The sequence below is a fragment of the Melospiza georgiana genome, chromosome 1 (genome assembly GCF_028018845.1).
Source record: "Melospiza georgiana isolate bMelGeo1 chromosome 1, bMelGeo1.pri, whole genome shotgun sequence".
In the NCBI taxonomy this organism is placed as follows: Eukaryota; Metazoa; Chordata; class Aves; order Passeriformes; family Passerellidae; genus Melospiza; species Melospiza georgiana.
Window position 1 is genome coordinate 45,026,248 of NC_080430.1, and position 12,745 is coordinate 45,038,992.

The following is a 12,745-nucleotide window of genomic DNA, read 5'->3' on the forward strand; positions in this document are numbered from 1 at the left end:
TTTGGTGTGTGACAAGGGGACTATGGATAGAGACCTGAATTGGTAGATGCACTATTTTTCTTTCTAGTTTCAACAGTATTTCCTTGAATTATTATGCCTGATTTTTTACTACTTTCTTTGAACACATAGTTATTTATTATCCAGAATGCTCTGAAGTCTCTATCTATGGTTGGCAAATGCAAATTCTCTTACTGTGCTACTTTTATCTCAGGCATCATCTGTTTCATTTATTATCAAGCTGAAGTCAACAGAGCAGGAAGATGACTGAACTCAACAGAAAACTAGGCATATATACCATGTGCAATTGAAACTCCCTCACCTGGAACATTAGGAGCAAGAAATGTGTCTTGCAGCATAGGCCTACTTCAGTTTTAGCATGCTGTGCAAGTTCTTGCTTGGGTTGGTAGTGCAAGCTTGCTGCAGGGAGAAACAACTGCATGAGGATGGAACGCAGATTTTTTGTTGGATTTTTTTTTTTTTTGACTGTTTGTTGTACCATAGGTTGTTCTGATTACTCTGGTAATTTTTCACAACGCAGCCAAGAGATTCTAGAAACGGCTTAAGGAGGGTGAGTGTGTGAGCTCTGTCTGGCTTTTTGTACCATGACTGGTTGTATCTTACTGGAGCCAGCATACCACATCTGGGAAGTGCTGGGACATCTTGCCTCTTCTGTAGGATAGATTTATAGTGGGAGGAGGAGGGGCAAGGATGAAAGGCCTGCACACAGAAAATTGACTGGAAAGCCTAGATAGAGAAAATTTCTGCTGGTGTTTGTGTTTTTTCATTTTGCTGCTGAAGTTTTTTGTGACACCTAATTTTCATGACGCTTAATTTCACAAGTAGAAAGCTGGTGTGAGAAGACAGCTAAAACACTGGGAAGGTAGGTGTATTTCAAGTATATATGACTTTTGTCTTCTTACAAAGTTAGGCCTTTTGCAAGTATTAAAGTATGTTAAAGTGCTGCTGTATAAGGAGCTGTAGTGACAAAGCAGAAGTTCTGAAATTCAGCTGTTATTTAAAATATGAATTTAAGTAGTTTCGATGACACTAAAATTGCAAGCGAAATTCAAATCTTACTTCTGACTTAAAAGCTATGACCTTTTTTATTTTCCTTTTTTTAAATCAGGCTACTCTGGTAGATTTTGGTTGCTTCGTTTGCAGCACACCTTTCTGTCTTACTATCTGATTGAAAATATATAAGAAAATTACATGATCTTGCTATAGATTAGATTTTTCAACATGTAAGAAAAGAGATTAGATTTGCTTTGATGTTCTTGGCTCTATTGTGTTTGTATTTAGAATGCTATCAACTGGCAAAGTTTACCATATAGTTTCACTTTAGAAGTGAAACACTTTAATGCTCTGTAATCTTTTCTGAGATAAAAAAGCTGGCGTATATATATATATATAAAATATGTTAGACTTTTAGACTTCTTTTAACAAATTCAAAACCAAGCTATATCTAAAGGTATGGTTTTGAATTTCTTTTTTTTTTTATTCCTGTAATTAATTTGTGGTAGCAGCATTAAACTTTAAATGGAACTGTTGAAGCTTTTGCATGTGATATTTTCTTAAAATAGGGTTTCAGTATAATTCTTCATATCATTGTTATTTTTGGGTGCTTTTCCCCACCAAGATTTAAGTAGCTCTTTCACATATCTCTCTCTCTGTTATTGCCATTGGTAACAATTATTTCTAAAGATCAAGAAATACTTAAAGGAATATATGCTAGATTTCCACTGTATCAGGAGAGTAATGAAAGCTAAAAATCTGTGAGTGGTTGATAACTTCAATTTTGCTTTTCTAATGGCAGCAGAACAGTTAACTAGCATACTACAAGAAGTGAATCTTATCTTTACTTCTGATAAATGTTTTAAGGTGGTAAAATAGCAAATGTTTTAGAGTTAACATTCCAACGTTTTTTATAATATTCCTGTGTTTACATGCTAACTAATTTTTTTCATATCCTGTAAACAAAATGACACAATGCATGGAGAAAAGCCATACTGGTGATCTGCATTTTCTGCTGCAAAGCTGTTTTGAATTTCTCTGCAGTGAGGATTTTTGCAGTGGTTCTCTAATTTAAGTCTTTCTCACAACTGTATCTCTGCTGTTATCAGACAGTTTGGTCTTATACATTTTGTGAAAAAATTAGTTGGCTACAGCTGGTAAGATAACAATAAGATAAACGTGTACATGTTTAGTGAGTAGTGGTTGGTTTGTTATGCCTTACTGCTTCGTATCGTTTTAGTTTCTTTTTTTGCCATGGCTTTCAACCTGATATGAGATTAATAATACTTATTGTTCTTTGACACTTGTTCACTCATTATCTTTCTGGTTTGATTATGTGTTTGTTGTTGTCTTTGGCAGTAGTGTTATTTACCCCTGTGTTACTGTAGTCACCCAGAGCCATTGTGGCTAAAATTATAACACAGACTTGCAAATGGATGGGCTGAGTTTACTGTGAATCGGTTGAAGTAGACAAATGAGGCAGATCTGGTGTAACTAGGAAGGTGATTGGTTTGAATTTCTTGGTGTGTATGCATGCTCAGGACAACCTTGTGTACATCCCTTCTGCCACTGAAGCTCTGCAGGCTATCTCTCGGCTCCTGGGACACTAAGAATCATACATGGCTTTTTGAGGAAGTTGACTGGACATGCTAATGACTTGTTTCCTAATCTACAGATTTATTAATCTTGAATTTCAGACTGCATGCGGCTGCAGAATGTCAGCAGTGGAAAAGACTGGACTGTGTTGAACATTAAACATCTAATATTTTAATATTTTGCTGTGCATAACATCTTTGTTGTCTGCAGTTCAGGAAGGACTGTGTCCTCTTTTTTTTAAATGTTTATTTTTTTTTAAAAAATGTCAGAGGAGAGCTAATAAGAGCTTCCAAGCCCAAATGCTTGTGTGTGAGGTAGGCTTTATACATAGCCAGATGTGTAAAAGTGTTTGCTGTCTTCTATTTGTTGCTTGCTTATTCAGTTTTCAAGACTACCTAAATATGCCACTGTTTATTCTCATCCACTGTGGACAAAATCAAGTCACCCTTTGGTTTTGTTTTTACAGTTCCTAATGTATTTATAACACGTGTATCCATTTGTTTTAGGTCAGGAATGCTGAGAAGTCAAGGTGTTTTAAATAACTGAAATTATAATTTCACAAAAAATAATTTCACAGAAAATAATTGTGGATCACCTTATTGTGATAGATGTTCCTGATCTGTTATGTTTTAGCCATGTGGACAGGTTGAAAAGTGGCTGTTCTGATTCTAGCATTCAGAGTGGGTGCAAAGGGAGGCAAATTAGAAGGTCAGAAGGGTTCAGGCATGGAAGGAGCTTAGTGGACATCAGCTGTAAACAGAGTAGACTGCAAAAGGAGCAGATGCTTTACCTTAGGGGGCCATGGTTGGAGTGACTTAAGCTGTCTTTCTGTAGTCATTGGCTAAGAAGAGTTTCCATCACCATAGTGAATGCTGGATCAGCCATTGGCACGCTGGTGTTTTAGTGGTAAAACTTGCACTGGGCAGGGATGAAAGTGCTTCTTTGCAGGCAACGGAGCTCTCTTTTGTTTGAACCACTGCTGTTAATCACCTGAGAAAATGTATTTATAAAGAAAAACTACTGACCTTCTGGTGCCACATGGGTATGTGATCATAACACTTTAACAACTATTGATGTGGGCTTTGCTGGAACAGCACAAGGGAAGTGTTGAGAACTGACTGTTGCCCACAGGCAGAAACATCACCATGTCTTGCTTGATGTTGTGTCTTTCATAGCTGGGTTGCTGTATATCAACTTTGCTACCTTTATTTATAAAGTCACATTTTCAGTTGTAGTAAAGGCAGATGCAGTGATTTGTGATCAGTTTTGCAGAAGTGTTTTATTTGCAGAAAAAAATGAGATATCTATGCTCACAGGAAGGCCCTCTCTACTCTGGTTGTTCTAATTACCTTTTTAGCCAAAGAATGAGTAAGGGATTAGGACAGAGATTTGTGTAGAAGATTATGAAATGGTTTAAATTACTTTTACCTACTTTATTCTTTTTGCTCCTTTTGCAGCATATCCTATTGTAGCGTGAGTAGGCCTGTGAAGAGGCTTCTGAAGAAACGTACTTGACAAAACGCAGAAACCAGTTTGGCACTTTCTTGTCAAAATACAGTAGACTTCAGTGTTTTTACAGTATGTGTCATGGGTCTTGTAGTGGATAAAATATTGAACTCCTTCCAAAGCTTGTTAATCAAAATATTGCCGGTGTGAGTCATATCAAACTGGCAAAATGCCAGGACAGACATTTGGGTAGCTATCTGTTGATTCTACATATCAGTCCTTGTTCCTCCTTCCTGTGGCAGGCTTGTACTAAATACCTTAAACCAAACAAAAACCAATCAAAAAACCTCTCCTGTCTGTTTTCCCTCTTCTTTCCTCCAAACAATGCCATTTTATAGCTGTTTTCCTAGTGAGGAAAGAACAGGAGATTGGTCTCATTGTGTCAAGCTTCAGAGTTCCAGCAGATGAACTTGTTGATCAGTACCTTAATTGCTTGCAGTGATTTCATAAGGTCAGCCTTCCTGCCCTTCACTCTGATGAACAGTGTGGGGGAAGCCCATTATGCTGACTTTTAAATTTTTTTTTATTTGAGCTGATAGTCACTGTTCTGCTTCCTAGGTTGTCCTGACAGATACGTTCTCTCCCTGTGATAGAAGGTCTTAGAGCAGTTAGCTCCTCTGAGAAAGTTGTTCTTGGTGATTCTTGTGTTAAAACAGCTGCACGCTTCTCCAGTGTAAGGTTCTGCTGAGCTGTCATGAGTTTAGCACTCATATGCCTGGAATTATTTTTGGGTGCAAGAAATGATTCATCAGAATCATAGCTGCTGAATAAATACATTATTTTGCTAGGGCTTTGACTTATAAAATAGGATGATTAAAACATATGTAGGGCACTACAGCTCTTTCCTGGAAGTAAGGGTTTATTAACAAGATTAAGAGCAAGACATCTTTTCTTTTTTTTTTTTTTTTAATAGCTTATCACCAATTTTGTTACATAATGTTCCAAGATGCAAACCTGTTTTCTAGCTCATGCAGCCTGTCAGGATTAAGAGTTGTCAGTAACTGCATCTGTGTACTAGATGCTTAACCCTGCTACTGTGTTGCCCTCTCTCAACAGCTGTGTTTAATATTTTAACAGCTATCCCTTAGCAGTGGTCTCAGGTCAGGATAAGTTGCTTATCAAAAAATGGCTACTTGGATGAATTCTGCATGCAAGTCATAGCTAATGGTTGCTTTTGCTGCAGTCAGTAAGGGTGCACTTCAAAATTCATTTAGAAACTGTTAGTTGCTGCTAATTTCAGGAATTTTGACCCAGGCGTGCTGCTTGCTATGGGATAATGCCGTGATTGGGGTTAGACAAGGAAAGAGGTGTCTCAGCAATGATGCAAGGTCTTACCTTGTGCAGTGCAGCAGCATTTTGAGTCCTTTCTGTGGTTTGCCCAGAAGTCCCTGCTTTGACACCTCAGGGTGCAAAGGTGGTGAGTGTGTAGGTTCTGCTGACTCTGATGTTGATCCCAGCCTCACCTGTAACTGGAGAAAGTGATTGCAGCTGACTAAACAGTAGGATCTAGTTTATGCTTTACAGGAGAGAAACCAGGGCACTGGGAAGAATCTGGCCTTTGAAGCAAAGAGCTGAACAAAGAATCTGTTTAAAGTTATAGATTTGGGCCCAGTTTTTTTCCTGCCTAATGGAGGAAAAAATGCCAGGCTACTTCCAAAGAGCAGCTTATGCTTAGTTGCCTCTAAAACTAGTTCTGTGCATCTTGCTTTTGAATATCATGGGAACTCACCATGAAATTTCTTGCTATCTGAATGGCATGTAGATGCTGTAGGAGAAGTGCAGATGGAACTTCTCAACAAATTCTTTCTGCCAAGTATTTGAATATAGGCAATGCCAAATGTGAGTTTTGGCTTTTTCAAAATGTATTTACAAATGCAGCTTCAACTGAGAGGAAATTCTGGTGAACCAAGCATCATCTCTCATGTTTCTTCATGCTTATGAAAAAGTGCAAAAAAAAAGCTTAATTTTAGGGAATATTCAAGAAACTTGTATAGAAAGAAATGTTTCCAGCTCACATTTTTAATATTGGACAGGCCATAAGAGATGTAGCTGAAGTACATCCCACGTTCAGTGTGCCAAGCTTACATAAACTGTGGCTAAGTATTTAAAGAAAGCAGCATGATGTCACAGAGATGTTATAAAACTTATTGCACAATTTTTTTGTGTAATTTGGTCTTCATTGTGGGTTATGACTAATCAAATTATTGGCTACAATTTAGCTAAAAGCAGTGAGTGTTCCTAGTGATAATGAACAGCTATAATGTAAAATCAATATTTAATCTCCGATGTCTCGTGTATGAAAAGTCTGAGTTGTCAAACGTGACTTGTAGTAGTAATCTTCTTTCACCTGACTGGCCCTGCAGTGCAGGCAAGGGATGTTCTCTTGCATATGAACTTCTGTCTTTACAGTTTAGTCTATCTCTTTGCATGTTATTATAGCAGTACAATTGGTAGTACTTTCAAGTTGTGGCAGAACATGTAAATAAACATGAGAAGAATGGCTGCACAATGTATTTTATTTAGGATTTATTCTTCATATTAGATTTTAGAGAACAGGGATGCTCTGAGTGCATTTCCATAAAATGTTCAATAACTTGTAAGTAGTGCCAAGTGTTACAGTTTTGAGGTGTTGAGCATATTAATATGCTGTATTTAAAATGTGGGTTGGGTTTTGGTTTCGGGGTTTATGGCAGAAGGGATAGGTTTTACTGGAAATTTCTATTGCACCATGCCATAGGCCTGCCCGTGTCTGCGCTAATCTGGATGGAACTGTCTGAAGCTGCAAGCCTTCCTGTCTTTCTTATACTCACCTTTGGTTCTCAAGAAAATAAGAAATACTGCTCATGATTATGAGGTTAGCTTATTATGAGTCTGAGCTATGACTTTTCATTTAGATGTGAAATTTGACTTGTAATCCTTTTTTTAGAAATATGCATTATGGAATTGTAAAAGTATACTTTTGAGAAACTCTGATGATTCTGAAAGTAAAAGAATTTTGCTTCTGCCTACAATATATAGAAGTATTATAATATTTCAGAGAAAGGACATCTGAGGAAATTAATATTGACTTAATTTACTGATGTTTTTATTTCCAGTATTGTTGGTGAATCAAGGGATAATATTTGCTTTGCTTATTTCAAGCATTTCCATGCTCTGTGTTCTTCATATACAATGAAATTTCTCTCGTCATTTTTTGTGGCCAGTTGCTGTGCCCTGAATTTTGAGTAAAACTAAGAACAGCTGTAAGAAACAGCACAGGAAGGTGACAGAGTGAAAAAGGGCTGCTGTGAAGTTCAGCTGCCCTTGCAGCTGAGCAACTGACTATGGAGCTGTATCCCACTATCCATGCTTTTTGTTATAAAAAGGTGCATTTTGAATACTTCCTAATACTTCTTTTCTGAAGCCTATGAAGAGCTGAAAGCATCTTGGAATCCCCATGACAAATAAATCTTCTGGATTTAGATGAAATTTCTGGGTGTGGAAGGAGCACTTCGGGGTGGTAAGGCTGCTGTACTGAGGAAAATTGGGAGTTTTGTTCACTGTGCTGAAGCTCAAGGGAGTATGTCATGAGATCTGCCTCAGCCTATTGAATCAGCAGAGGTGAACGCTAATAAATTGCTTTGGTGATTTTTTATTCACCTAACACCTCATCCTTCAGGTTCTCAAGTACTCTTGTCTTTTGTGGCTTCCTTCTCAAAGCTGTGCCAGAGGAATAAGCTGTGCCAAAGGATATGTGGTTTTTAGAAATTCGTCCTGAGTCTAAGAATCTGTGTCTTACGAGGTCCGTGGAAAAAGAGCTGCTTTATAAATCACTTGTGCCAGGCTCTTCACTGTTATACTTCATTCCAAAGTGAACTATTGCAAACTAGAATCTGCTTGCTTTCCAGAAATGTCACCATGTGTTGGTTAAGGGGAGTTCAATTTTTAGTGTTTCTAATAATGTTCTGTGTTTATTGTGAGTTCTAAAGACTACCAGTCAGCTTCTGTGAGGAATGGAGGTGACTGAGTTAAGGTGTATATTAGAGATCGGTGATCTCTGTTTCCAAAATGCCGAAATTTTCAGCATGAAATTTTCTAAATGAAATTGTTGAACATTTTCAGCTAAAGGAAAGAGGGATATGCATGTGTGGGAGAATACCACAGATGTCAAAACACTTTGTCAACACTTCCAAAGTGTAGCTTCAGAAATATCTTTGGAGATAGTTTTTAACTGTAACACATTCTGCCACTTGTTGGTTCATATTTGACATAAAATGGATTTGCTTTGGTTACTTCTGTGAAAATAATAGAAAAAGAGTAGTAGTAGTAGAAATCAATAAGTCAAGTTTTGCATTTATAATATTTTAAACATACAAAAATTGTCAGGTGTATCTCAGCTGATGGTATTACTCAATATACCACAAAGTTTTGCTGCAGTGGGTGTTGCCTAAATACATAAACCTACCCTATGATAAATACAAGATAATTATAATTTACCCTTGAGGGGTACAGTAAGGAAATTCATGTTTGCCTAAGGGAAGGAACTAACATATGGACAGTTACTGCAGTCATACTTTTTGCTGTAATTTAACTTGGGATAAGTTGTTAATGTACTGTTGCCTTTATTTACAGTTGGTATATATTTGGCTCTGTGCCTGAGGCAAGAGCAAGTCTTTGAACTGCCCACCAGAGTTGTTTTTTATTGGAATGAATTATATCTGCTGTCTGTATTTGCTTATGCATATTTTCCTTTATTGATATAATAATTTGATTCTCTTTCTAGTTATAACTTCAGGTTCTCTTGAAAACAGTTGAACTCAAACATACTTTATAAGCTTTTTCCTCTGTGGTACTTATTTTATCCATTCTGCTATCCTAATTCCATAAATGAAAATAAAAATATCTCTATAAAGCTGGTTTACAACAGAATTAGTATCTTAGAGCATCATAGTAAGTCTTCATTAATGCTCTTCTTCAGTGCATTAGGAAGATGCAACCCTAGTGCTAGTTTATGGCAAATTACCTGTGGTTCTTGGTACAGTTTGGGTTACAATTTGGCTGGTAAATATTGGAAGATATACTGCAGATGATTAGGTGTTTCTGCAGCACATTCAGCTTGAAAGGATATTCTAAATTTATCTTGGTTTTGTGAAGCCCATTGGAAATGGAATGAAGCACAGAAGTCAGTGTTTGCATCTCAATCAAAGTCTAAATCAGGAAGTAATTAAAAAACATGTCTGATGGAGGTGGCAGGGATTTCATAATTTTTTTCTGCTGTACAGAAACACTCTGATTGAGCTTTAACAAAAGAATCTTTAATTAATCTCTCTTGACTACTGTGTAGCATTTGTCAGTGAGGGTGGCTGATTATGTGTTGGTGGCATCTCTCTCCTTTATCCCTCTTCAGTTTTCATCAGTGCATGATGGTCTTTATGGTTTTTCTCAGCATAGCACTAGGAGGGAGGGGACCATTGTATTTTGGTAGAAGATTTATCATTAAAGGGGGGAAGCTCATTAGTGCTGCATTGGGGTTCTGTGGTTTCTATAGTTCTCAAACCTGCAGGAAATGTTGAATTATTTGCTTCTGTTTTGATTTTTTGGGTTCTTTTTCTCATTTGCTTTCCTGTTTAAGAATAAAAATAAACTTGTGTTCTTCCAGAAGAATGTTGAACATATGATGAATTTTAAAGGCTTTTTTGGAGCTGCATGTAGGCTGTCAGTTATCCTGGAGATAATCCTGTGGTAATCCTTCCACTATGTTGGTCTCACAAAAGAATGAACCTGTCTTTTCAATTGATGTTCCTTCAGTTGATAGCAAGATGTCACCTGTGACTGTCTTTTGAAAACTTCATTTTATTGGATTGTGGACTAATGTGAAAATAGTCACATACTTGTATGGCAAGTATGGAATATCTCTTGTTAGATAGGAGACTGTAATCTAAATAATGTCACTAGTAAAGAAACCTGCTCCATGCCATGAAATATTGTTTGGAGTTTCTATACGTGTGATAGATTTTGCCTGTTGTTATTTCACTGTTAGACTATTACAGGTAGCCAAATTTAGTGCATAAAAGGGGAATGTGAATTTGTGTTTCGTGTATAATTAGTTGGTTATCTAGATAAAAATTAATTTTGTTGTAAATCAATTAAAATTACTGTGAATTTGTATTTATTTTACTTTCATATTTTATGCACCGTGGTTCTTGAGAACAATTCTTCAGTGCTAACATGAAACCTAGTTCGCTAGTGTGATCTGTGAACTGACAGATCTGTTCTATGGTAAGTGGTGAATGTGTGTAAAATTCGGTTTCTTCAGTTTCAAGAAGGAGCTCTTAAACAGTTTATAAATCAGTCCAGGACTGGTGAATTTTCTGTGTCTCAGCAAGCAAAGTATACAGTAGCCTGAGCATTGTTTTCTTCTCTGCCACGCGGACTTTTCATTTCTTTCCCCCAGGAGCTTTACTATTCTATCATTATAATACAATACTAATAATATTGACTGTTTACTAGTTTTCTACTAGTATGGCATATAATGAAATGCTAATACACCCACACTAGCAAAGTGTGCCTTCAGATTGCCAGAGCAGGTGAGAAATCAGAGGAAGACAGCCTCTGAAATCAGAGGTTTATAATGAGTCAGACATGTGTGTTCGTGTTCGCTGTTAACACAGGCTGGACTTGCAGCTCTCCAGAGATGCAAACTTGTGATTTAAAAAACTAGCTTAGAACTTAGGAAGTAGCCCAGTTTCAGAAAGGCTGGACAGAGATTGAATTAGCTTTCGTGTGTTTGCAAATGTCTTAAGCACCGTCTTTTGGATGGCACTTCTGTCAGCAAACTGTAAATGAGGGTTTTCCTGACATAGAGTACATCAGCTCTCTCTAAGTTCCTGCTTGAAGGAGTTTTTAGTGTTTTTTAATGGTCTCAGGAGGAATAGTCTTTAAATTCCTTAGATTTGCCAAATTTTAGTTCCTTTTCAGGCTGGTATTCTTATATTTTTGTATTCTGAATAAAAATGAGGAGAGAACACAAGTATTAGTAACACAAGTGAGGATAATTTTTCTTTCTAGTCAAACAAAATATTATTCTAGGCCTTAGTAGAGTGTATGATCTCCAAGAAGTGTTTTTCTGGTCGACATTTCTCTCAAACTTAATTTCTTTAATTAATCGATGAAGCAGTTCCAGGCACTCTCATGCAAGCCATTTCTGCCCTCAGGTAATGTAAAAATATGCAGCATTCCATTAATCAACTTAGGACTCAGTTTCATAAAAGTAACTCCACTGTCACAGAAATTACTTTGTCCACTTTTCGAGAGTACTCTGCTTTGACCTACATGTCTCTGGCTAAGTTGATAGCTTTGGCATTTTTGTGATAACACAGACTATTTTTCAAAATTTTCCCCAGTCTCATGTTTACAGTAGCTGAATTAAGTAAGGGATGTTTCAGATGCATATCAGTAATGACTCCTGCTAGGAATAGCAAGTGAGACTGCTGGGTTCAGTAGTTAAGTGGTTTTGTATGCTATTGAACAGGAGATTCCTGACAACAGGAAAGTCCTGTAGAGGATTCTTCATTAAAATGTTCTTTTAAGCAAATAGTCCTGGCCATACAACATCTACTTTTAATGAATTACAGCAGACGATAATGTTGCAAGAGGAGAAGGTGATATCATCACTTTGAGCAGAAATTATGATCTTAAATACATGTTGTCTTGGCATTGAAATCATTGCTGCTTTAGCATCAGTTATTGACATTAGCATTAATTACAATTAATGTGATGAGTAAATCAGCAGTACATAATTTTAGTGTATATGAGCAGCTAACAGTTTTTAAAACTGCTGTGATGCTTTTATCATTCAGAGGAACAATCTTCAAATACTGATGTTTGCTGCAGAAGAGCAATCTCAGAAAATTGCAGAGCATTTTAGTAATGTATTTGATGTCTCCACATTTAACTTGCTTAATATGGTGGCATTTTCCTTTGATTAGTTTGCTTCATCATTTTACACTTTGTAATGGTGATTTCAGTTATCTAAGACAAGAGATATTAGGAAGGAGACAGAAGAAGAAAGAATATCTTTGAAGTCACTGTTATCTAGTAAAATCTGATGTTCCCTTTCTTTGCTTATTTTCTCTTGATTTGATTGCTTCTGTTGTGGCTGGCTTATGAGTTCAGCTCAGTTGGCTTTGCATAGATTAAACTCCTCTTCAGCACTATGGATTTCTTTCTTCACTCAAACAAATACTTTAGTTTTAGACAGCAGCAATTAGCTTGGAGGATGTAAAGTCAAGACCTGGTCTTTTTTTCCTGAATAATAAAAACCAAACCATGAGGTACTACAACTCCAAGACACATATATATTGAAGTCTCTGCATTTGTAGTTGCCTAATGTAGCAAAACTTGAGACCAGAATAGCTTACTGTAGATGGTAATGGATGTTAGGCTTCATGAAGCAGGCAGAAATAACAAACACTGTATCTTTTTATATGCTGCACATTTTGATAAAACAAACATTCTCCATAGATATCTGTGGTGAGAAAAAGTCTGTCAGTGCTGATTAGATCTGTTGATACATGTTATATGGGTTGTCTCTCTTTTTGAACTCTTCATTTGTTTCCAAGTATTCTGCTGTTTTGCAGAGCTTTAAGTTGTG

General features: G+C 36.8%; 1 protein-coding gene across 7 annotated transcripts in view; it reads left to right on the top strand.

The window, feature by feature from the left end:
• MYRIP (myosin VIIA and Rab interacting protein) overlaps positions 1 to 12,745 on the top strand; it is a 205,990-nt gene that overhangs the window by 14,588 nt on the left and 178,657 nt on the right. The gene's annotated exons all lie outside the window — the stretch shown is intronic.